This window comes from Zootoca vivipara, chromosome Z2 (assembly GCF_965207765.1).
Source record: "Zootoca vivipara chromosome Z2, rZooViv2.hap1.1, whole genome shotgun sequence".
NCBI lineage: Eukaryota > Metazoa > Chordata > Lepidosauria > Squamata > Lacertidae > Zootoca > Zootoca vivipara.
The window spans coordinates 23,688,962-23,716,491 of NC_142585.1; the positions used below are offsets into that span (position 1 = coordinate 23,688,962).

Sequence of the window (27,530 nt, forward strand, 5' to 3'; positions counted from 1 at the left end):
GAAATTAGACCCGTCAGTTGTGAACTTAATGTAAGATGAGCTCTGCTGGATCAAACAAAGTGTCTATCTAGTCCAGCAATTTGTTTTTGTAGTGACCAACCAGATGCTCATCCTGGGAAGCCCACTATCAGAACATGAGTGCAAGAGCACTCATCCACCTGTGATCTCCAGACTTGCACGCAGTTCAATGAACTGGTATTCAATGAACTTGGGTGTGCTACCACAATAATTGATGATAGAGCAAAAGGGGGTGCCCCCCTTTCCATGTGTACCCCACCCTATCCCCAAAACTGCTCTGGAGGACTTGGGGAAACCCATATGCTTTACAGTGAAAGGCAGAAGAGAACATTCTGTTGCACAAGGATAAATTTTTGCACTGATGGCCTTAGCACTACTTTCAATGCTACCTACTACCTCTGATGCTGTGGGTAATATAGTCATTCTCAATAAATAATGACTGAGGGGGGTGCAGTGAAATCCCAAGGTCATGGTCAGTAACTGACACTACAGGGATGGTTAGATGTGATTCCTGCATTGCAGGGGGTTGGACTAGAGCAGGGGTGGGTAATTCCCAAGAATCTACTCACAGAGTTAAAAACTGACAGTGATCTAACTGCAGAGGGAAATGTTGAACTTTTTTTAGGGAAGCCAAAGTTGTTGAGCTTCTTTGGGGGGAGCCAGTGACCTACCACAGACGTCCAGTGATCTACCAGTAGATCACAATCTACCTGTTGGACCTGCTTGGATTAGAGGATACTTTGGGTGTCTTCCAACTCTACAAGGATTATTAGTCCCAGTAAACAGAAGCCTCCCATGGCCTGTCGTCACCACATAATCTAAAATGGCCCAGATAGGCAGCAATTCATGCATGTTTCTTTGCAATGCACTGATTATTAGCATTGATTGATAGATGCATCTGTGGATGGGATTGTGGTCTTGTTGTGAGCTGCTTGCAAGAAAGAAAAAGGTCAGCTTTTGTCCTCTCTTCATGTTGTAGTTTAAAGTTATTGGGAAATATTAGGTGTATTTGTCCCAAGCGCTCACTGTTTTGTTCTTTTCTTCCTTTCAGGATTGTGATGCACTTTAATAGACCATTTGGGTCTTCGAATTATTTTGTTCATTAGCTTCTCTGAGGAACACATGATGTATGAACAAAGGCCGCCACAATTCTGACATTAGCATTTCTTGCTAAATGCCTAGTGCACTAACACCCCCTTGATAGGCATGTAAGCAGCACCTACTCACTGGGGTAATGGGGAAAGTTTGTGATTATGTATACCAAAGTGATGGAAAGAACAACTGCTCTAATGGAGGGAGAAAGCTTGATTAACAGCAAGTGCCATGGAGAGAACTGATTGTTTTATGGGGCGAATGAATCACACAGAAGGAAGATAGCAATTCAATATGTCTCTGCCCATTGGCAAAAGATGTAGGGAAGGAGAGAAAGAGAGGAAATAAAATGAAGCTCTTCTGCAGCTACTAACTCAGAGATCTCAAAATATTAAGGTCCCATTGTAAATTATTGAGACCGGCCAAGGAAAATATTGAAAATCCTTGCTGGCTGAACAGATTACGGAGGCCAAAAAGATTAGGTGCGATTATTGTGCACTGTAATTTGTGCAGATCTTATACATTTTTATTTTATTTATTTATTATTTATTATTTATTATTAAATTTTATACTTCCCATCATTTGAAGGTGACCGGGTGGTTCACCACATAAAAATACAATATGAGATCTCAAACATACAACAAAAAAGCAGGTAAATATCTCCCCACAAACACATTTAAAAGGCCATAAATTGTTTAATTACCCAAAGTCCTGGGACAAGAGGAATGGTGAGCCTCCCTGAAGAGAGCATTCTACAAGTAGGGAGCCACCACAGCAAAGGTCAATTCTCAGGTTGCCACCCACTCATGGAGGGGACATATGAAAAAGAGCCTCAGATGATGATGATTCGTTTCATTTCTCTCAAAGTGGTTTAAACAGGGAACGGAACCCCAAGTAAAATGCTTGTCCCTTGTAGATAAATCAATCAATTTGGTAAAGTCTTCAGGGCTTTTCAGACTGAGGGCCAATTTTCCTCCACATACCTCTGTTAAGTGGGGATATATGTGAAAGTGGGCAGAGTTATAGATGTGAATGTCACCTTTGTACAGAAAAGTACTTTCCAACCATGCAATAGCTAAAAGTTTCCACACATGCATACCTCTCCTTTTCCCTTCCAAGCAAGCAAGAAGCACTTTCACAGTTTAATGATACATTTAAGTCAGGCAAAAACGCTCAAGGATAGTATATTATTATTATTATTATTAAACATTTCTATACCACTTTATATTTTTAAGAAAAAAAGTCTCAGTTTTACAACCTCTTAAATCATCAAAGAAAACAACTCAGAATAAAAGATTACTGAATAAAGTCAGGTATACATTCAAAGCAACATGATTAAGAGGAAACTAAAATATTATCTTTAAAATTTCAAAATAAAACATTTATTATTATTATTATTATTATTATTATTATTATTATTAATACCCCACCCATCCGGCTGGGTTTCCCCAGCCACTCTGGGTGGCTTATAGCATATACCGGTATAAAAATTGTAACACATTGATCAGACATTAAAAATTAATAAAGGAAGGTGAATATAAAATGTACATTTAAAACAATATAATTTGCAGGAGACTGAAAGCATAGGACATATCTGCAGTTGTTGCTGCTAATCCAGCCAGTTGTGGTTCATGGCAGGCAACGGCTGTGGAAACTCATGCTCCATGACCTAGGTCTGTAGTAAGAGATAGCCCAAATGGTCTCTGGCCATTTCAATAGGTTCAGCTTCTGTAACTGTTGTCAACCAGGGCCCTGCTCTCCCAGGCCAGGTGGGAAGAAAAGGCCTAACACGATGACTTCAGGCTCTGGGTCAGTTCATATGGAGAGAACTAGTCCTTGAGGTATTGCAGTCCTGAACCGTTAAAAATGTTATAGGTAAAAATCAGCACTTTGAATTAGGCCCTGAAACTGGTTGGCAGCCCATTGCAGTCAGGCCAGGATCAGTGTAATATGATCAAACCATCCGGTCCCAGTGAACGACCTGGCTATTGAATTCTGCACTAGCTGAAGTTTCTGAACTGTATTCAGAGGCAGCCCCATGTATAACCCCACAATCTACATACCTGCTCCTTCAAAGAACAAACCACTTCCCATCCATCCGATCTAGGGAGCCACCTCAGTTTTACCTGGATTGAGCTTCATTTTGTTGGCTCTCATCAAGTCCATTACTGAGGCAAGGAATGGAATAATAGATCTATTCCAAATTCATTTTAAATATACTAATGCTCACCCTAATATTTCAGATTAAAAAACAAAAGAGCATTTTTTCAAAGAGCCACACACAATTATAATTGCCTTGTCTAATATTTTTGAAAGTTACCATTCATTACCACTTTTTTAAAAAAAAGTTAGTTCCATTGTTTTTCAATACCAGTTAAGTAATTTGTTTTTGTAATTACTGTATATTCCTGCGTATAAGACTACTTTTTAACCCAGGAAAATAGTAAAATGAATTTATTTTCTCTTTGTCCATCTCTTTCTCTGCCTTTTCTAGTTTCCTTTTCTTTCTCCCTTCCTTAGAACCCTTCTGCAGTTAAACATTCCATTGACATCATACATTAAAGTAGGGGTTGAAACAGTCTGTAACTGAAGTGTTTAAAACAGAGTAGAATTATAAAGTCACAGTGTCATGTGCAATCCCATTGTGTTCAGCATAAATTGAGAGCATAGCTGCCAAGTCTCCCGTATTCCCCGGGAAATCCCTGTTTTTCCAGCTGTTCCTAGCTGAAACAACGGATTTTTTTTTGTTTTTTCCCGGTTTATTCTGGAGCGGCGGCCATTTTGGAACTGGGCGGAGCATGCTCAGAAGCGACTTTTGATGCTGTTCTGCCCAGTTCCAAAATGGCTGCAGTGCGACTTCTGGTGCGGTGGCCATTTTGGAACTGGACAAAGCAGCATCAAAAGTCACTTCTGAGCATGCTCCTCTCAGTTCCAAAATGGCGGCAGCGCTACTTCCGGTCTGCTACCTCTGCCCGGTCCCTTATTTCTCTGACAGCAACTTGGCAGGTATGATTGAGAGGGGACATTTCATGAAACTTTTTCTTCTTAAACTACTGGGTCAACCCCCCCCCCCCTTTTACTTTAATCACGGTTTCTTGCTTGCTCTAACTCAAGTTAAACTTATGTTTTAGTTCCTCCAGTATTGAGTCTAACCTGATAGGCCATTCATCAGAGAATTTCACTGAGGATCAACAGCATTCCTTATAAGAATGTAACCCGTTTATGAATTCATGAACTGCACTCATGATTTCTCTTGTGTTTACTGTATTCTTCCAGGTATGCCTGCTGTTAATAACGTCAAGATAACATTGTAGACTGGGATCTGCCACATTAACACATAACCTCTAAAACATTTTGTCATTTTAAATGAATACCCAGTTGTTAGGAAACAAATGTACTTCAGCAAACAACAGGGCCATAGAATAGACATAATTATGGAACAGCCTAGTCCTTTGAATGACTGAAATCTGCACCTCTAATTTTATGCCCATTATTCCCATATAATACGGAAATTCTCTCTCTCTCTCTCTCTCTCTCTCTCTCTCTCTCACACACACACACACACACACACACACACACCATTTTAATATATAAAAAGGAGGAATAGGAGAAACCAAAATAAAATCAAAGTATTAAAAAGTTTGCTTCATTCACTCCTTTCAGAAATATTCAGTCACATAGGTTAGGTAGATAATGCTTGGCCTGTGATGCTCTATGCAATTGTGACCTCAAATCTCTGCTTACCCCTCTGCTGATAAATATCATTTCTAGGATATCTGCACCATTGCTTCCATCAGGATTTCATTCAAAGCCCATTAACTGGCTCACTGAGAGTGATTGTGGTGAGTGTGTTGGACTTACTAAATCACACTGAGAGTGGACCCACTCTTAAATGGGTGAGATTTGGATTTAAAACCCTGCTCAGCTACAAAGCTTACTTGGGCTAGTAACTAGTTACTTATCTGGGCTAGTACATATCGACCCAACCAATCCATTTCATAGAATCATAGAATAATAGAGTTGGAAGAGACCACAAGGGCCATCCAGTCCAACCCCCTGCCAAGCAGGAAACACCATCAAAGCATTCCTGACAGATGGCTGTCAAGCCTCTGCTTAAAGACCTCCAAAGAAGGAGACTCCACCACACTCCTTGGCAAGGGCGTACCCACCACGGGGCAAGTTAGGGCAGCTGCCCTACTCTAGAAGCAGGGCTGGTGGGCAGAGGCGGAGCACAGCCCGGCGGAGCGCGAGTTCGCAATTCCCGCCGCGCCGCGCCGCACCCTCCCTCCAGCTCCCCGGCGATCCCTCAGGCAAGGCCAAGTGCGGCGGGGAACCAGGGAGCGAGGCGCGGTGGGCGGGAACGCCAAACTCGCGCTCCGCTGGGCTGGGCTCCGCCTCCGCCCACCAGCCCTGCTTCTAGGGAGGGGCACAGCCCGGCGGAGCGCGAGTTCGCCGTTCCCGCCCGCCGCGCTGCGCCCTCCCTCCAGCTCCCCGTCGCGCCCTCTGGCAAGGCCAAGCGCGGCGGGGAACCAGAGAGCGCGGCGCGGTGGGCGGGAACGCTGAACTCGCGCTCCGCTGGGCTGGGTTCCGCCTCCGCCCACCAGCCCTGCTTCTAGGGAGGGGCACAGCCCGGCGGAGCGCGAGTTTGCCGTTCCCGCCCACTTTGTGGCCCCTCCCCTTCCATGCCTTGGCCCCTCCCCTTGCCCCCCCTAGTTTTGATCCTGGGTACGCCCATGCTCCTTGGCAGCAAATTCCACTGCCGAACAGCTCTAACTGTCAGGAAGTTCTTCCTAATGTTTAGGTGGAATTTTCTTTCTTGTAGTTTGAATCAGTTGCTCCGTGTCCGCTTCTCTGGAGCAGCAGAAAACATTTGCTCTCTGGGAGAGGGCTTCTGCAAATACCACTTCATCAGAAGGTCTGATCCGTAAGATATAGGAATTGGGCTTTAAGTGTGGTAGCACCTACACTTTGCAACTATCTCCTGGTACATATCAGACAGCTGCCATTCTGTTGTGTTACTGGTACCTACTGAAGACTTTCCTTTTTCAACAAGGATTTTAAGCAAGGATTTTTATCCCAGTCTATCTGTATTGGAGATAAAATTGTTTTTTTTAACTGCCTTTATAGATGATGTGTTTAATTGTTTTTAAACCATTGTCATAACTGCTTTTATATAATAAGTTGTGTAATTATTTTTACTGCTGGTTTTAAAAATTGTGAAATCGCTTCAGGATATTAGATGGGAAGCAATTCATACGTGGAAACAAACAAACATTGCAGTTTGACTTAGCTCACAGGGTTGTTGTGTGTAAAAGCATATACATATGCCACCTTGAGCTCTTGTTAGGAAAGTTGGGAAAATGAAATAAATGAATAAATTGGTAGGAAACTTACCTGATGAGTGTCAGGGAAGTCTTCAGAATGAACACTGGGCCCAGGACACCTGAAAGATCATGTCTCCTGCCTGGGTGCTAAGATCTCCAGGTGAACACCTTCTCTCAGTCTCATCAGCACCAGAAACCTGGTTGGTGGTGAAGTGAGAGAGAGCCTTTTCTGTGGCTGCTCCCATGTTGTCCAATTACCTCCCAGGAGAGGTTAGATTGTCTCCTTCTTTGTTGTCTTACTGTTGGCAGGCGTAGACCTTCCTCTTTAGATAGGCCTTGGGAAACTAGGGTAGAGACAATGCTGATCGTAAGGCTGCTGTCAAGGCAAACTCCAGAGCTTCAAGGCTCTGTCTCAATGTATTTTAAATACCGCATTTAACTAGCTTAATTTCATCACTTTGCATTTTATAATGATGTTTTTTAAATCTTGTAAGCCGCCTTTAACACCAGCTGTTTTAATTTGTTATTTGTACTCTGCCCATCTGGCTGGGTTTCCTCAGCCACTCTGGGTGGCTTCCAACAAAGATTAAAAATACGTTAAAATGTCACACATTAAAAACTTCCCTAAACAGGGCTGCCTTCAGATGTCTTCTAAATGTCAGGTAGTTGTTTTTCTCTTTGACATCTGATGGGAGGGTGTTCCACAGGGCGGGTGTCACTACCGAGAAGGCCCTCTGCGTGGTTCTTTGTAGCTTTACTTCTCACAGTAAGGGAACCGCCAGAAGGCCCTCAGCACTGGACCTCAGTGTCCGGGCAGAGCAATGGGGGTGGAGACGCTCCTTCAGGTATACAGGACCAAGGCCGTTTAGGGCCTTAAAGGTCAGCAACAACACTTTGAATTGTGCTCAGAAACGTACTGGGAGCCAATGTAGGTATTTCAGGACCGTGTTATGTGGTCTCGGCAGCTGCTCCCAGTCACCAGTCTAGCTGCAGCATTCTGGATTAGTTGTAGTTTCCGGGTCAGTTTCAAAGGTAACACCACATAGAGCGCATTGCAGTAGTCCAAGCAGGAGATAACTAGAGCATGCACCACTCTGGCGAGACAGTCCATGGGCAAGTAGGGTCTCAGCATGCGTACCAGATGGAGCTGATAGACAGCTGCCCTGGATACAGAATTGACCTGTGCCTCTATGGACAGGTGTGAGTCCAAAATGACTCCCAGGCTGTGCACTGTGTCCTTCAGGGGCACAGTTACTCAATCAGGACCAGGGAGTCCTCCACACCTGCCCGCCTCCTGTCCCCCCAAAACAGTACTTCTGTCTTGTCATGATTCAACCTCAATCCATTAGCCTCCATCCATCCTCCAACTGCCTCCAAGCACTCACACAGGACCTTCACTCCCTTTGCTGGTTCCAATTTAAAAGAAAGGTAGAGCTGGGTATCATCTGCATATTGATGGACACCCAGCCCAAACCCCCTGATGATCTCTCCCAGCAGCTTCATGTAGATGTTAAGCATGGGGGGGGGGGCATGGTTCTCCCTGAGGCAACCCATCAGTGAGGGCCCAGGGGTCTGAACACTCATTCCCCACCACCACTTTCTGGACACAGGCAGGAGGAACACATTATCAACCCCCTTCTCTATATAGTACCTTAGATAAAAAAATCTTCCTCACTAAGCGCAGGTTGCTTGAGATTTTCTAGGCTTTGAGCCAGCTCCTATAATCTATATATGTTGCACACACACACACACACACACACACACAGAATTTCTTACACAGCTTTCCTGCTAGAATCAGAATACATGATCGTGGCTCCTAAAACATTAACCACAGTGTCACACTATACAAAATCAATCCAAGTGTTTTATTTGTTGCTTGACCTTTTTCTTTTATTCAATAACATAGTATTGATAAAGGTATCACATACTGAATGTGCATTTTTCTCCAAAATCTTCACATCTGGAGAGCCATTCTAATCCTCCAAGCATTAACAATAAGAGGATATTGACCCTGGATTTATTGAGATTTGTTGCTTCAGAAGAACCTGGTTACAGCAGGTCAATACTGGAGTATGATAGCTACCAAAATCTACAGCAAGAACAAAATAAAAATGGAACTTACATATTCTTATTGCTCTTTGTTTCTATACTGAATACATTTTGATATTTAGTCTATTCATTTTGTATGAATTCTATTTTTATATATTGAAATTCTTCTTCTCTGGCGATCATTCATAGCCAAGTAAGATTGTCTTCCATAAACACAGTTTTAACAATGAGTCTGTAAGTGACTGTGGAGGCCAATTCTGGACCCACACATCCTTCCACGCTAGGGACATTGGTTCCCGGGCGGGAGTTGATCACGGTGTGGGTTTGCCAAGCATGCCTTCCTCTTAGCACATTTCTCCCTTGTGTTTTGAGTTTGAGTGTCTTCAAAGTCCATGGCACCTTTGGTAAAGGCTGTTCTCCAACTGAAAATTGAAATTATTCACCCTCTCTTTGGGAAAAGAAATAGCTGGGACCATTTCAATACATTTCTCCATGTGGAAGGAAAAATTATTGCCGTTGAAGCTCGCCATTACCAGAGGCAAAGAGCTGAGAATCCAAGTGACCATACCAGACTTAGTAAAGAGTGAGCTATAGATGTATTAGATTTCTTACCATACTCATTGGCTAATGAAGTATATGAAAATGAACTAGGCTTGCCAGACTTCCAGGTCTGACCTGAATTCTCCCAAGTTTGCACGGTCTCCTCCAGGTAACAGGTAGAAGGTTTGAACCTCCAGACGGGTGAGAGTGCTAAACCTACCCCAGAGGAGCATGTGTTTGCATTCCTGACATTTTTGCAAAGTGATTTTTGGTTGTGAGCATGTCACTTTTCCTCTTTGAAAGCTTGGTGAGTGGACTATCGAAACTGCTGGGGCAACTTCATTGCTTCTGTCCAGTTCCGAATCATTCCTGAACTCTTGAATTGTGATTCCTAAACCCCATGTCTGCTGCCAAGCCTGTGCTTTTATTTGCCATAATAAAGATTTCTTTATTATTACATGTAAGAGCTTCTGTCTTTGTGCATTGGGACTCAGCAGAGTAGGAAGTTTCCCATGTTCTTAAATAAAATTATGGCCCTAGTAGCCTCATCTGATGCCTCATCTCATTGTTCCAGAGCATAGAAACAAATTAAAAATTTGTAGTAGGTGAGGAGAGGAAACGAGTTAGGCTGCTCTGGAAAAAGTCCAGTACCTTCTCTCCTGCTGCAGCCCACCCCATTTATGCAACAGAAGATCAATCTTGCAGACTACAAAGCCTGCAAAGGGCCTGTAATGGACCAGCGAGGTCAGCTTTTGTTTGAACTTCTATCTGTTGGGTACGTTCATCTGGATGTGATGTCCTCAACTTCCTGTGGGTTATTCTAAGCCGGAATAAAGGCTTTGTAGACCCCTGCCTATGCCGTGCCAACCTCTTCTCACATATAAAATAGAACAGGATTCACCCCCTTTCCTGTGATTGTTTAAAATAGCAATAGCACTTTTAGCTAGAGGAATAAAAAAGAAGCCTACAAAGGAAAACAAATTGCAAATGGGAAATAAAAGGAGATCATATACTGATTCCAGCATATTATTAATATATGACCTGCTCTGAACTCGTTTTGTGTTATTAAAAAATAATGAACTACACTGTTAAGTGGATGATATACAAGTCTCAGATGAAAAATGGTAAATCAGTATTTTCATTTCTTTTTCATCCCCCCTCCCACATTTTAAGGTGGGGGGCTATATAAGGCTGATTTCACATTCCACTTGCTTTGCTGCTTGACCTTTTATCTAGTTTCAAAAGCAAGCTCTCTTAATGTAGAAAGTATTCTATGTACTAATATAGAGGGTGCTCTGTGTGGGCACCCTCTGATAAGCAGTTGGGAGATTCAGCTAGTGCAATAATTCTGGAGCCTGCTTTGCTGATATAATTACCCAAGTCTTTGTTTCTTGTGTACCATCTACATGGAGGAAGAGCCATAGCTCAATGGCAGCATCCTTGCTTTGCATGAAGACTGTCCCAGGTTCAACCCCCAGCACCTTCAGAACTGTGCTGTGAAAGATTCCCTGCCTGAAATCTCAGAGAGCCACTGCCAGTGAAATGTTGATGATGTTGAGCTAGATGGAACACAAGAAGAACCTGCTGGATCTGCCCAGTGACCCACCTAGTCCAGCATCCTGTTCTTACTGTGGCTAACCAGATGCCTGTGGAAAACTTGCAAGCAGGACCCGAGCACAACAGCACTCTCCCCTCCTGTGGTTTCCAGCTACTGGTATTTGAAAGCATGAAGTGCTCACTCCTTCCCAGTGGCATGGTGTTGACTCTGCAGCCATCCTCTGTCCTGTGCTATGGTCTTAGGCTCCGGTTGGGAGAGGCTATAGCCTCTCATGTTAGCAACAGGATTCAAATTTGCCCACCTGAGATTTTAGACCAATTGTGGGCAGGCTTGGGGGTGCAGCCATGAGGGGTAGACCTGGGTCAGACTCCTGCAGTCTTCACTCAGGTCCACTCCCTGAGGATTTAAAGTCAAGCTGGCCCCAGCCCGGGACCACAGCCAGCTTCAAATCTTTCTCCCATAATGCATAATATATACCGTATTGGCCTGAATATAAGATGCACCAGCACATAACCCACACCTTTAAAATTGAGGGGGAGGGAAGAAAAAGAAAATAACTGGGCTGCTTCCTGGGGGGGGGGAGCCGCACCACTTTGCCGGCGGTCTTCCTCCTTCCTTAGGCGGCTCAGGAGAGGCGGGTGGGCATCACACCGTGTAAGGTCAAGAATATAAGCTGCACTTATATTGTGCATGGGCGGAATTTGGAAGAAACAGTGCTGCTTATATTTGGGCCAATATGGTACTCTTCTGCTCTGTAACTGTGTTGTTCCTAGATCAACCTTGCTATGGTTCTTATGGTCATTGTATTTGGGGCCAGAAATGGATTTCCCCCATTGGATGAATTGGGCCTGTCTGAGGGTTTTGCCTACCTCATAGTAATTGTCACAACTTTGGGTGGATAGGGCACTGAGTCAGTTTCTAGTTGTTGGCGGTCATTGTCCAAGCCTAAATCAGGCTTGAACCCCAGCATCCCTACAGCAGGTGGGCTGGAGGAGTTGTTGGCTACCCAGTGCCAAGCCAAAACTCACTTACAACTGTGATCAATAAAGTTGTAGTCTGATTTTTAATCCAATAATGTTTCATGTGTCCTTGTTTACTGATATGGCCAATGGGGCAAGGCTCACAGTGCTTGGGCACAGCATGGCTAATAGTCATCAATAGCCCTCTTCTCCCTGAAATATAATATGGAGAAAAGTTGAGATAATTCCAAATGTTGTTCTCTTGTATTGGATGAATCTAAGTTTATTACAAAAAAAAAGATGTGAGCTCATACTGGCTCAAACAATTTGAGAACAAAAAAAAACATATTTTAATGAAAAGTGACAAGGTTAATGATGCTTGCTCTCATTTCTTAGGGATGTCTAATTAAACATCATTACATTTTACAAGGCTAACTTACTGATGGTGTAATAAAGAAACAGAAATACTAAATTGCATATCAAAGCAGCTGGAAACATTCAGCATTAAGATATTGAGGCAGAGTTTCTGTTTAGTGCCAAAGTAAAAAATGAAAACAGAACAAATAAAAATGGGAAAGAAAAAAAAGGTGGGGGAATCTCACCAGACTTGTTAGCCAAGGGACAGCTAGATGGGGGGGGGGGGCAGAGCACTTAAAAGACCTAGTTTGCTTGTAGTGCATGCTGTCTCCCTCCTTACCCTGCTGTGCTTCAGATAGAAATCTAAATAAATGTCCAGTAATTAAATTAAGAGCTTAATCAGGCTGCTTGTTGTGCTCTGGGAGACTTCAAAGTGAATGTGGTACTCAGGACTTAGGTAGCATTGTGTAACATTTTCTGCACAAACTGACCACACTTTGATATAATATTGTGGGAGGGGGAAAGAATATCTGGTACACTATTGGGGAGGGAGGAATCCCATCAGCCCTATATGACACCAAGTGGCAGGAAGTGCTCCTGCAAGCTCATGGGCTCAAATTGATCACCATAAAACAGCAAGCAAGCACTGAAAAATAAGAGAGGCAGAGGAAGGGAGTGAGAGAGGCAAGCAGAGAAGTATCAATACAACAAATGCTTGGGTGTTTTGTTGGTTTTAAGACACGTTTCAAGCAGTTGCTGAAATACATTAGATTTGAGGTGAGGCACAACTCCCTTGGAAGGGGTACTTTTAGAAGTAACTGGAGAATAAATTGTCACCAGTTCAATTGTTTTTCTCATTTCCTCAAAGTAATATAGCTAGCTTTGCTCAGGGTAAGCATGTTGTCAGACCTTTAGCTACCACACAACATGCTTGGATAGGTTCTGGAACCCAGGTGCATCCAACCCTCTCTTCCCTTCGCAGAAGCCCACCTGAAGGAAAGCATGATAACAACCTTACAATTTTATTATACAATAAGAAAGCATTGCTGCACATTGCTTCATCTGCCATCTGATGCAATCGCTTCACCATCCTTCAGGGTGGACTGGCCCTGCTGGGAGATGGTGACTGACTATGAGCCCCACCTCCCAACACCACTTTGAGAAAAACCATTGCATTCCCTATCAACTGAAACTTCTGGGCCATCTTCAGAGACATTCACTTATGGAACATATCAAGCCTAGAAATTACAGAAGCATGGATCTGCATAGCAAGATATGCTGAAAACTCACCTATTTTTCCTTACTTTTGACGCTTATGGTATTTTGTTTCATGGTACCCTCCTCTTTTTCTGAATTTATACTGTTGCCCACAAAAGATCAAAGAGATCTCAATAATTGTAGCGTTGGAGGGGACCACAAGGGTCATCTAGTCCAACCCCCTCCAATACAGGAATCACTTTGCCCAATGTGGGGCTCGAACCCATGACCTTGAGAGTAAGAATCTCATGCTCTACCAACTGAGCTAGAATCCTGGGAACTGTAATTTGTTAAGGGTGCTGGGAATTGTACCTTTGTTCTGGCTGGAATGGATTATCTATCTATCTATATATAAATGTAAAAATCTTGAAAGTGTCGGCCACACTTTTCTCCATAACCGCTTGACCGATTGTCCTGAAATTTTGACACAACGATCCAGGCCACTTCCTGAGGGTTGTTGGGGACAAAAAACCCTCAAATTTCGCATCTGGGCAGGTAGAAACCTGGTTTTCCACCAAGTCAAACAGCGCCCTCAAGTGGCGATATACCCTCCTCTGCCCCTTCCCTTCCTGTGAAATCTAAGCCACACCCACAAACCAAATGACATCATCAACCAAGCAACTGAAACCACCAAGGCGGCCATTATCAGACCCCCTAGGCCCCTGCCAGGCTGCTAGGCCCCCACCAGGCCAGGGGGGGAGAGGGCGAGCGCCCGGATCGCAGGTCGCAGCATGGCCTTTGTTTTATGTAGGCCCCTGCCAGGCCCCCACTAGGCCGGGGGGGGATAACCCACAGCAATGCACTTGGGGTCACAACAAGGGGTTTTTACTTTACAATTTAGCACCACTAACCCCCCCCCAAATCCCCCACCAAATAACCACAAGACAAAAATAAATACCATCCTTCAAAACGTCATGAGATACAACAGTCACCGGTGTGTGTGTGTGTGGCAAACAGAATAGATCATGGATTGGGACATGTGGGGGCAGTCACAGGGATTAGCCACAAAAACGTGCCACACCCACAAACCCCGCCTCTGCCACAAGATCCTGTAAAACAGGGGGACTCTGAGGCTCAGGGGGATCTGAAGGGGGTCTATTACCCTCCATTTGACAGACTAATGCACAGCAACCCACAAACCCCGCCTCCACCACGAGATCTGCCACTCACATCCATCCATCCGGCAGAGGTGTTGAAGACCAAACCAACTGAAAACAGGTAGGTAGCCGTGTTGGTCTGACGTAGTCAAAACAAAATAAAAAAATTCCTTCCAGCAGCTCCTTAGTTGGTCTTTAAGGTGCTGCTGGAAGGAATATTTTTATTTTGTTTCAACTGAAAACAGGCCTTTTCCAGCAACAAGGCCCAACATTGCCAAGTGGAGGTAGAGGCCTGCCTGGGGGGAATGGGGGCCGAATAGGGAGCAGGGATACGTAATGGGTCAGAACAGGGGGGGGGAGACACAGGGATGAAACCTGCCCTCTCCACAGTATCTCGCCTCGACTCAGGGGGATCTGAAGGGGGGCTATTACCCTCCATTTCACATATACTATGACTGAATGCAACCCTGTGCGTCTTTTTAAAAAACAACAAGCATGCACTTTCTCTCCCCAGTTTAAGTCCTCAGATATTTGCAGTGCCCACCCCCCCTTTTGATTTACAACCCCCTACCTTCCACTTGCCACTTCCTGGTTTTTTTACGGAACTGAACAATTCGGGTGCTTCAGAACGCTCCTTCTGTTGCCAGGCCCTTGCACGGCCAGACAGAGGCCCGGGCCAGGTAGATAATGTGGCCCTGTTTTAAACCCCTTTGTTACTTTTTTTCATTTTACTGATTGTGAATATGCTGACCGATGTCCCCTTTGGATTCAGAGGCCCATGCCAAGTGGCCCAAATGACCCCCCTCCTTCTGTCTGGCCCTTCTGTTACTACGGGGCTGTGGGGCTTCGCTATTTGACCCCCCCATCCTGATTTTTAAAGTAGTTCTCTGGGTGCCAGGGCGCATCATCACCCCCGATCCTTAATCTAAATATATAGAAATGTTCACGATGCGTGCACAGGGGCCAATGTATGGAGATACAGGGGGGAGGGGACAACAGAGGGCTCAGACAAAAGTAAATACTGGGAAATGGAACCCAGAAACTGACAGTTCCTTCTCCAAGGGTGGGGGCCAATGTAGGAAGATACCGGGGGTAGGAGCCAACACTCTGCAGGGACAACAGAGGGCTCAGACAAAAGTGCATGCTGGGAAATAGAACCTAGAAGCTGACAGTTTCTTTTCGAAGGGTGAGGGCCAAGGTATGGAGATACAGAGGGGAGGCGCCAACACTCCCCAGGGACAACAGAGGGAAGGGTATCCTACCGAAACACAGGGATGAACCGGGGTGGAGGGAGGAGGGGCAGGATACATCATGGATCGGGACAGGGTGGGGTGGGGATCACAGGAAAGAACCACAGCAACGCGTGGCCGGCTCAGCTAGTATAATTATATAATCTATTGTAAAGTAAAATCTTCTTCTTCTGCTGCTGCTGCTGTTGTTGTTGTTGTTACTGCTACTATATGACCTATCTTAAGTGGAGGGAATTCTCTTGTCAGTCGCAGATGAGAATTTTGGGTTATTCTCAGAGTAGAGGGACTGAAATTAATGGACCTAAGTTAGTTATCTCCATTGATTTAAATATGGTCTCTGAGTAGGACTAATACAGTCCCCTGTTTTATACAAGAAATCTGATTTGCTTCCCTGGGAGCAGAACTGGGTCCATGAGCCACTGTTAGAATGATGAACTTTACTTGATTCTGGCATAGCAACAAACCACTTGATACTTTCAAAAGACTAAAATACACAATTCCCAATTCTGCTCCCGAAGGTTGAGAGGAGAGAGAGGGGCAGTTCTATTGTATGAGCAGAACTCATTTCACTTGGATACATGGTACTTTGCATTCATGGCACTTGAAGATCAAACAAAAAAGCAACTAAAAGTATTTTAGCAGCAAAATTCTCCAAGCTAAGAGAAATTACTCTGCTGACAGCAAAGGTGTTCCAGAATGAACCTGGCTCAAATTAATCGCAATATCAGAGTATTGTATTAATCTTTTCAAAGTAGTTAATTTTTTCCAAAATATGATTGGATAGTCAATTTGCTGATCAGCTGCAGCACATTGCTCCCCACAGAGGCTTTGATGAAGTGAGAAAAGATTTAAACAAAGAACTGCTTCTTATAATTAAATAGAAAGACTCCAATAACTTTGTTCTTTGGGATGAAGATGGGGATAATTTTCACTCATACAGAGCCCTGTAAGCAGGTCCCATGTTCAAAATTCTAATTAAAGCTTAAATTAATGTCACTTGATAGGATTTCAAAGCAGAACTCGCTTTTTTGACATTTAAGAACTTTCAAAACTATATTTCATCTAATTGCATTTCAGGGTTTCGATTTTAATTGATCCATATCTATGGTTTTAAATGGCTAAATATATTTCTGTATCTTCGTCGTTTTGTTGAAATAATAACCTCCCCACCTTCAAAAGATATATGTTACTATAATCTTCCATCTTCAAGCCACCATTATTACTACAAGCCTCTGTAATTACTACTGCTTCAAGCCAGGAATGCTATAGAAATTCTTACACTGCTTAGGGGACCTTTAAAGAAAGTTTCCTACGATGTAGGCAAGGAGTGCACGATGGACTGATGCAGAAGTCACCACCGCCTGCTCCTGTAGGACTACCCTCCCCGCCACAGGGCTGCCACCAAGTGCCTTGTGGGAAGGAGAGGAGAGGAGAAAGATGATGGGCAGGCAAAGAAGATATCAGGAGTCTGTTCTTGTCGCTGCTGGATTCCCTCAGCAGTTTACCTGGTGGGAAGGATCCTGGTGACTTGCTGTGTCTCTCTCTGTGTGTGTGTGTTGCTGTTACATATTGTTACTGTTGTTGCTTAACAACCACCACCCTGTGTTGATATTACTTGTAAGCCACATTGGAAAGATATGTATCATGAGAAAGTGAGAAATAAATAAATAAATTTTAGTCAGAGAATTTTGCTACTAGGTGTCTAGAGCAAATGGTGGGGTACCTCTGGCCTGCAGGTCTAAATAGGCTCTGCAAGGATACTAATTTGGCTTGTTCAGATGGTTTACACAACACGTGCCTCCTTTCACATCTGCAATGGAACAATCAGGCTCCCAATTGTTCCCCAGAAAGCTGGGCTTCTAAAGGGCACCTTTCAAATTTGATGAAAACTGTATGGCCAATCCCAGTAGTATCTGCAGTAATCATTGATGTGGGGCCAAATGGATACCCTTTGGCATGAAGTTCCAGGGAATAGACACTACCCCTGAGAATCCCCTTTTCTAAAATCCTCATCAATCTTTCTGTGCTAGGGCCCCATCATTAATGAGTATCTGTGGTCAGAAAGATACATGGGGTGGGGTGGGGAGATAAATACTCTCTCAAGTTCTTTCTCTGTGTGTGTCTCTATACTGGATAAAGTCAATGAAAGTTGTCATGAATGAGCCAGCCCCCACGGGAAGTTTGCAGCCAGCTCTCAGTGAAGGAAGCAGCCAGGGAGAGAGGGGGTTAAATGCAAGACAGGAGGATTATAGCTGAGAGTCAACTTCCCTGCCCTTAGGAATGCCAACTGATAGCAGAGTTGAGGAGAGTCAGCTGACTGCTTGCCAGTGTGCCAGGGAAGGACAAAATGCAGGGGCTAGAAACAAAAGCAGCTCAGAGAGTGGGAAGGGTCACAGAAGTACATTCTCAGAGAATGAGGAAGGGATGGGAGCTGACCCCCTAAGTCCACGGTCTAGGCGTATGGGGGGGGGGAGAGTATTCAAGACAGAATACGTCACAAGAGGAATTTCGGCTATTCCTGATGTTGCCGGAAACACCCTCCTTAGAAGGGACATCTTTGATTTATGGACAAATGGCTGTGATCGCAGCTCCGATTAACTCTGTTTTTGCAGTGATTCCTCTTTTTAATTAACTACGCTCGTTTGTTATCAAGACTCCCTGACAGAAGTGCTACATCAGCCCTTCCTTATGAGCAGTGCTCCCCCCCCAAAAAAAACAATGTTTAGGGGTACTCTCATTTTCCTACTCATATTGAAATACTGCCCCTCAATGAGGCCAAACTTAGATTCACAAAATGTTTAGGGGTATGCATATCCCTGCGTCCCCCCAGGAAAAAGCACTTCTTATGAGTATCATGTGACACGTTCTGCAGGTTGGGGTTGTATGCAGGGCATGGGAAGCATTTCAGGATCTACTGCTGTGGATGTGGGCTTGAGACAGTATTGCTCTTTTGTAGCTTCACCCCACTACTCTAGTCATGTCCCTCATCCCTGAAACTAGGAGGACATAACCTGGTCCCTCCAGTGCTTTCTCAGAAGCATCGGGTCCAGCCTCAGACTTGGGCCAAGTACCTTGCTATCCCAACTACAGTGATCATTTGGACCGGGGTAGCAAATGTGATGCTCTCCATATGTTGTTGGACTATCTTTGACCCTTGGAGGCACTGGCAATGGGATTTGTAGTCCAACATCTGGAGGGCAGCACAGTGGCCACCCATGAGTTAGACACACCTTAAAAATCAAGCACACCCATCCACAGTTTCCCAGAAGCTTAGACACACCTCACCTGGCATTCTGTTTTAGAACTAATTGAAGGCAAGAATCATCTTTACTTAATGCTTCCTCCCCTCCCCTCCGCCCCCCCCCCGAAAATAAAATAAAATAAAATACAGTGATGAAAACTAGTCACTACTGCAAACAACATAAGCATCAACAACTCCACAGAAGATGACAGATAATTAGCAGTAGCAACACATTAGCTGCTCTTAATAAGAAATATGCCACTTCCGTGCTGGTAAACCTTACTTATGAATGATTCAAATCTATGAGAGTCACCAAGTGATTCATCTTTTCTTATCAACAAGATTAATTCTTTGCTTTATTTTTTTTAAAAAAAAAACTTTCTATGCTCTGACTAACCTTCTTCAACAATACTTTTCCTTAACCTTCAACTGAGCTTCTTTAGATTTTCAACAGAAAGAGCTTATGTATGTTTTCTTTTAAGAACAATTTTCTCTTCAACCTAACATTTGCCTACTCCCTAATTTCACCTCATATGAAACTGTAGGCTTAAAAAAAATGTTGGAAAGTTTAGCTTGTTTTGTCAGTCACAAAATTAATCTATGCCCAAGTTAGGCTCATGAATCTTCAATTCTACTATTACCACCACCCTCTCAATTTTCCACATCCCAAATGCAACTTTATGTGCAATTTCCTACATGTCCAGTGCAGTTCACTACACAAGAACAGCAGCAAACAAACAAACAAAACAAAATGAACCATATGAATGCATCATTACAAGAAACAGTAAAATACAAATTCATTTCAAAGTGCAATATACCCATCTCAATACAGAATTCATTTTGATTATATTGACATTATAGCATTTGAATTCATTATAGAGGATGCAATATCAATTCTTAAATCACACACCAATATTATTTATCAATTGTTAAAACATATAAATATGAAAACACCTCTCAGTTCAGTCAGGTATTACTCAATAATATAACCAGCAGTCATCTGTTTATTTATAGCCCACTTTTCTACTGGGATACCTCAAGATGGTTTACAACAGAAGCTATAAAAAACACAGCAGGTGTGGTGTAGGTATGTGTGAAGATATGTTGCAAATATATAGTATAACATTAAGGCTTAAAACCTCAATAAAAAACAGCAAGAAAAAGCTAGATCAGACTACTAAAATAGCAGATATAAACTCACAGAAAGAGAGAAGGAGGGAGGGAGGAGGGGGTGATATAATTATGGCAGGGGGGAGATACATGGACCTGTGGTTGTCAGGAGTGGATGCCAGAAGCAGGTCAGCAATAACGTACCGGTACACAGCTTCAGTGAAGCTAACTCTTTATTCAAAGAAACAAGACAGCTCGGGATGCCAGGCCAGGAGAGCACAGCAACATTACCTGCCCTATCAGGCAGTTGTGGGGACTGAAGGTCCCCACCTTCCCACAGCTGCCTAAGTCTCCCCTTCAGCTTCCGACACTTCCTCCCCCCAGCGTGCTACCTCTTCTCACTCTCATCATCTTCCTACTCATCATTGTCCCACCACCAATCCCCTGGCTCTGAGCCTTCTTCCCTTTGGGATTCCCCAGCTGGTGCCCCTACCACTCCTCTGAATCCAGCCAGTGGTTCTCCAGAGCTTGTTGCCTGGCCAATGGTCAGAGATGATGGGAATTTCAGTCCAACAACATCTGGAGTGCCATAGGTTTCCCAACCCTGGCTTAGTATGATTCAAACGAGCTTTAGTTGAGATTTCTGCATTGCAGGGAGTTCCACAGGGGTCCCTTCTAACTCTAAAATTCTAGGATTCTATGATCTCCAGTCAAATATCTAATATGTTAACCACTTTTTTTCTGTTAGCAGCTGTTTGTTTGACCATGTCACATGGCTGAAAGGAGTCCTCAGTTTTTTATTTAACAATTTGGTTCAATAAAGCAATGTTTATCCTTATTTCTGGGGGAAGAATAACTCATAAATTAAGGGTATCTCGGGGTGCAGCTAAACCTATGGATTTTCCCTCCATTTGACAACTAATTGTTATTATTTATAACAAGTAAATCACAGGGATGGCAAATCTTGATGAAATATGGCATTGTTTGGTATTCATAACATTTTTATCAGGGCCAGCCCACGAATGAGGCAGGGTGAGGCAACCGCCTCAGGTGGCAGGATCCACAGGGGCAGCAGATCCTGATGTGAATATTTATTTCCATCCTTGTTGTTGATGTAGATTTTCACTTGCCCCTTCTTCCCTGGCAGTGAGGGGGCACCATTTTGGCATTTGCTTCAGAAGCCAAAATGTTTTGGGCTGGCCATTTTGTATTCTCTTTGTCCCAGGTTAGTTTTGTTGTAACATATGATTTATTGTGCTGTCTCTCAGGAATGTACTTCATTTAAGTGGTAACAGCTGTGAGCTCAAGTTTGTTTGTTTTTTGGTACTGTTTTTCATTTTTTTCTCCTTTTGTTATTTTATTTAAAGTTATATTTCTTGCTAGACTGTTATTTCAACTTCATAATGAAGCTTTGTTTTTGTTTTTAAATTTTTCTTGTGACCTCTCCCCCTCCAAATACTTTATGAAAACTTATATTCCTGTACATACATACATACACCACAGCTAATAACAGTAGACATCTGTAAATAATTTTCTTATTAAGGGATCCACAATAACTAGTCTTTGGTTTCCTGAAGAATTTGTAAAGGAAACAATGGTCCACCATTCTGCCACAAATATATCTTTGTTTTGCTTTTCCTGCCAGTCTTAATTTGTGAGTCAGTTTTTTTCTATAAGGGCAATACACCATGCTCTCTTGTACCAGACATTCAGGTTCACACCTTACAATATGTGACTATAGCCACATGTGCAGCCACTAAGAGAAGTCCAATTACTAGTTTATCCACCAAGTCCCAATTCTCATTTAAATACAAATTCAGTAACACAAACCCTGATAGTTGCATTCTGAACCGATCGAAGCCTTCATGTGGTCTTCAATTATTCCCCTTTTACTAAGACCTTTAGGTGATTCTACACCTTGTCCCTTCAAGACATGTTTTTATCATGGGTCTGGCCAGCATAATCACCCCCAAAGAACTTCAGGTGTTTTGTCCTTTGCTTCCAGCAATGTGCAATGTTGTCCCATCACTGAGGAAGCCCAGACCATGTAAAGAGGCAGCTGCTATGAAATAAAACTGTGGCTATAGTTCATAAGATTTAGAGGCCGCAGCTGAATTATGCAACCAACAATGGCAAATTGAAGAGCCAGCAAACAATGCATACTCCCCCCCACCACTCCAAAGAGCTTCTTCAAAACTCTTTTCAAACCTTAATTTGTGTAGGAACATGCTCAAGGACTGAAAGCATCTGTGCCAAAGAACAAATGATTCACTTAGCACTACAGATTACCCTCACCCAGAATCAGCCTTGGCTTTTTTTGTACCCTCTCTGACTTCCAGAGTATTTGATTCTACATAAAAGTAAACAAAACCCAGCAGATGCTTGGATCACTGTGGCAAACTCCAGTTTGTAAAAATTAGGATGCACCACATGAATACATTTAGCACCCAAGAACTAAAGTCTGAATGTCACTGATCTTGAATTATTATTATTATTATTATTATTATTATTATTATTATTATTATTATTATTATTATTCTGAAGCTACTCCCAGCTCTTTTGACAGATATGTTATGCTGCATTTCACTACTTTCTGTCCTTACCTTGATCTTCTTTTGTTTCAGATAAATGATGATGCTTTCAGGAAAGATTAAGCACTGGCAGGCAATAAAGCAATGGTCCAAACACAGCTTTAATTGGAACTTCAGATCCTGCAGGAAAAACCAGAAATTAAACCATTAATAATATTATTTTTACCGGCTGACACAATACTTCCACAGATCTGGAATTTTAAGCAAGGTTTTGTTTCTGTTTTGTTTTTTGCTTCTTGATCTCAAATGCTGGTTACCACTTTGTGCTCAACATTATCAAATCACACTGAAATCCTCACCAATAAGTCATGTCCATTGCTCTGGAATGGCTCAGTTGGGTGGGACTAAAGCTGCCTCCCCACCCTCTAACATCTGCTGCCTGAAGCAGCCATACCACCCTGCCCAACGATAGGACTGTCTTTGTCCTGCATACCAAAATGGTGTTTACTGCTGTTAGCATGGTAAGAATAACTCATGCACATCAGTGCCAAATGCTACCACCGTTAGCTACCATCTTTGTCCCTCTCAATTACATATTGCTTCTCCCACCCAACCTCACCCAGCCCCAAGTGGTGATGACTGCAAAGCTGAAGCTCTAAATGCACCAAGGCGTTCTGTTTTGTAATAAAACGTGGGATACCCAGTGAATTAGGCATCTTCTTTTGATTTTGGGGTGTGTTGCTTCCATGGAGTCACTTTGGATGCACCTGCAGAAATATAGGCAGGCATTTTTGAATGGCACATAGGAGCTATTCAGGGAGTGTTGGGGAAGGGCCTTAACTGTGATAGCTCATATGCTTAGCACGCAGAAAAACCAAGGTTCAATCCTGAGCATCTCCAAGCAGGGCTGGAGAGTGGAATAGGGAAATATTCCTGCCTAAACCCCAGGAATGCTGCTGCCAGTCGGTGTCAATGTTACTGAACCGGGGGGGATAAATGATATGACTTTCTTACATTGGCATACAGAACCTTTTCTGAACAAGACAACACTACATTAAAACATACAAAAGTTAAATTACTAAAACAGATTAAAATCCCTTCAACTTTCCAAGCATATTTATTTCTTTATTAATAAATAATAATTTTAGAAATAATAAATCAAGATACACCAGGATGAGTGAATTGAAAAATAGGAAGACCTTGGACTGTCAGGGATCAGCTGGGACTATGGTGGCATAATTCCTTCAATTTGGATCAGCTGGGGCTATGCTGCTTTGGCCAGCAGAACTTAAACTGGTGGAGATTATTGTATTTATTACAATTATATCCCATCTTTCCAAGGAGCTCAAGGTTGTGGCAGGAGTGGACCCTCAAGCTTAAACTGTTGTGGGGACCCCTTCACAAACAGCAGCAAGGTCTGGGTAACCACTGTTATCTTCCTCAGCAGGGTTGTTCCATGACAGACACCACAACTGTTTGGGTTTTCCAGTATCCTCTTAAGTAAGGGCCATGGCAGGTGAAGGGAGGGCCACAAGAATGACCCAGGAGACTGGTATTGGGTTGAAATAGGCCACAACTTTATTGATTACAGGAAAGAGTAGCTTTGGCAAAGGCATCGGGCATGCATCCGGCATCAGGCACCCTGCATGCTACCTGATAGGAACCTGGTGGGGTCGAACTTGTGCTAGGGAGTCGCCCCCAACATGGATTGGAACCCACAACCCCACACAGACCACCATTGGGAGAGGTGTATAGGCCCATGATCAGCCAAAAGGGCGGCCGACACCTGGCTACCCCATTAAATAGGCTAGGGTGAGCTGCACACATCCCCAAGCTCCAGCTACTGACTCACAAACTTTGGGATTGTTGAAATATATACTGTATATACAACAACAACAACAGCAACAACAAAATAATCAATTTGAGATCTGTGAATCAAATTTGGTCTAGTAAACCCAAAATTTTAAAGCAATGTGGTCAAAAGTCGCTTTTGGGGCCACACTGTGACTAGGAGCCCCAAAGCTTAAGTTTCATTAGTTTCATAGTAGATCCACCCCTGGGTGGCACACATACTTCTCCCCCCCCCCTTCTACTTCTTGATTCCTGCATTGCAGGGGTTGGGTGACCCTTGGGGTTCCTTCCAACTCTACAATTCTGTGACTCTAACCCTGTGAGGATGATTAGGCTCAAAGTGAGTGATATGGTCACCAAGGTCACCCAGTGAGCTTCATGGCTGAGTGGGGATTTGAACCTTGGTCTCTGAGGTCCTAGTCAAGCACTGCAACCACTACACAACACCTCCTCTCAAACATAATCCTCAAAACTGCTGAGGGTGGGATGGGGCAAGGAAAGACACTTATTCCAAATCTGTTTCAGCTCAACAAAGCCCGGCGAGAACAACACCAGCGAAAAGGATGGTGTAAGTCAAATGCTATTTTAAAGGTTTGTTTCCACTCTGCCAGCTCAGCTAGCAATACCCCCCCCCCACTTCTGAGCACAGCTTGGAACTGATGCTGGCTTCATAGCTGCCAAGTTTTCCCTTTTCTCACGAGGAAGCCTATTCAGCATAAGGGAAAATCCCTGTAAAAAGGGGATAACTTGGCAGCTATGGCTGGCTTTCTGTACATATGATTGCTCTGTTAATATCAGACAGTAAATTTGCAGTCAACCTGAGCTTCTTCCCTGGGCATATTGTGGCCTGTTTATTTATCCCATCCTATCTCCCTGCTGGGCTAAACCAAGAGCTCTCAGGACTGTCTTATAAAAATATAGGTTAGCACACCCCCCCACCCCTCCCTTCCCCTGACCCAAGGAAGAATTTAATCAGTCTCCTGAGGGGGAGATTTCATTGTCTGAGTCATTGCTGTTCCTGCTGTCAGCATGCTTAATTGAGTTCTTTCATAGTTGCTACACGTGTCCACTGGCACTAATTATATAGTGATCAATTCCTCTCACTAACAGTATTTGATCCATAGCCACTCCTTGACGAACTGAGAGTGAGTATTGGACTACACTGTTGTGTCAGTCACCTTGATTGAAATGTAAAGATTGTTTTGAAAGGAATAACAAAAACAATTGCATCACCTGTTGCACATTGATTGGAATGGGGGAAATGTTAAATGACCATTTGTCTGGGTGTTTCAGAGAATGGGTTTGCCACTCTCCATGGCTCTGGACAACAATGAAGTAGGCTTGTAATGTGACTGTTGAAGGGAGGACAAACTATCCTTTTCAAGAAAAATCTACAGGTGACTACCAAAAAGGGGAGGGGAGGAGGCAAGGCAAGACAAGGCAAGGCAGAGCTCCTGGAGATCTGCAAAATATGAATTGTTACAGTGGAATCTACAGCTGTTACATTGCATGTAATGACTTTTCTTGATTGATTGATTGATTGATTGATTTGTTTGCACATAGGAGCTATTCAGGGAGTGTTGGGGAAGGGCCTTAACTCTGTGATATATCATATGCTTAGCATGCAGAAAATCCAAGGTGCCAAGGAAGGTTTCTTAAGGAGTGGTTTTACTCCTTCAAACAAGCAGGGACCACCCCCTCTCATAAAGAGGCATTGCCAGCTGTTACCTCCCTGATGCAAGTACTGTAGTCACCCTGACCAATCTCAGCACCTTGTCCACATCCTCAAGCCTTACCAACTGAAACTCATCCAACACAACAGGACTATACTGTGCTCTGGAAACCCCATAGGATTCATCTGTTATAACAGCAGAGTCAAGGTCTTGGTGGATGCAGGCGATTTTATCCTCAAAATGCTTTGCAAACAAGTCACAACGAGCTACCATTGGTTCCACCACCTCCTTTGGGCCAGCCTGTAAAAGGCCCTGTACAATCCAGGAAAGCTCTACCAGACAACAAAATGAGGGTGCAATGGAGGCAGAAAAGTATGCCTTCTTTGCTGCCTTCACTGCCGCTAGGTGGGCTCGATAATGAGCCGTTACTAGTGTTCGGTTGGATTCATTCGGATCTTTCCTCCCACATGCGTTCAAGCTGTCTCCCAGGTTGTTTCCTCGCCCTAAGCTCTGGAGTATATCAGGGGTATAAACAAATGGGCTCCATGAAGTAGGAGAAGGGAACTCCGGGGCGATCGTGTCACTGTTTGCCCTCAAAATTGCTTTCTGCAGAAATGGTCAGCTCATGTCCTGATTGCAGATTCACTGCAGGCATCTGGCTGGCCACTGTGGGATCAGGATGCCGGACTTCATGGGCCATTGGCCTGATCCAGCAGGGCTCTTCTTATATTATTTAAGATTCTTTTGAGCTGCCAGGAGCTAAAAATGGACATGCAACACATAATCTGAACCACTAAGCTATGGCCTACTTCAGGCAGGATCTACCCACTCATGCACCATCCTGGGTCCTGCAGCTTACTGCAAGAAGAATCAGCTAGAATAAGTGGTGTCTCAACAGACAACTACAGCTCTGTTGCTTTTTCCAGCAGCTGAAGATTGACACTACACTCAGTATATGACCATCACCATCTAGATCAGGCACCCCCAAACTGCGGCCCTCCAGATGTTTTGGCCTACAACTCCCATGATCCCTAGCTAACAGCTAATTGAAGTACAAAACATCTGGAGGGCCGAAGTTTGGGATTGCCTGATCTAGATCATCCACTTTTCACAGCAAGTATAAGTAATGCACCTGTTGGGCAACACTACACACAATCAGAAAGTGAGAAAGTGTTCCAGGACCAGCTCAGGTCTGAAAGATCTAGAGATAACAAATTCAACAATGGAAGGTCTTGAACAATCCCAGCTTAATCGATGCCTCTTTTTCAACCTTCTTCCCCACTCTATTTTAATGTAGATCAGGAGTGAGGAAACTTTTTTCAGCCTGAAGACCACATTCCCTTCTGTGCAGCCTTCCAATGGCCACATGGTAGAGGCGAGCAGGACCAGAGGCAAAATGTGGCTGGGAGGGGGGGCAAATTTCCTCTTTGTGCAGTATACTAGTGTCTCTCACACTTCTCCTTATCTTCAATCCACACAAACAAGAGGCATGGTCAGAGTTCAAATACAAAAAGCATCTCTGAAGGGTCACGAGTAGAGGTGTCAGAGAATTGCATCAGAAACAGAAATGGGGAGTGGAAATATCTGCCATTTGCATTTTCATCCAAGGTGAGGAATGGAAAT

General features: G+C 43.6%; 1 long non-coding RNA gene across 1 annotated transcript in view; it reads right to left on the minus strand.

Moving 5' to 3' along the window:
- LOC148686585 (uncharacterized) overlaps positions 1–22,565 on the minus strand; it is a 49,156-nt gene extending 26,591 nt beyond the window's left edge. The window contains exons 1-2 of the long non-coding RNA XR_015948789.1: positions 22,456–22,565; positions 6,505–6,778 (exon numbers count right to left, since the gene is read on the minus strand). This is a non-coding gene — a long non-coding RNA (uncharacterized LOC148686585). The remainder of the gene's footprint in view (positions 1–6,504; positions 6,779–22,455) is intronic.
- Positions 22,566–27,530: the final 4,965 nt, after the last annotated feature.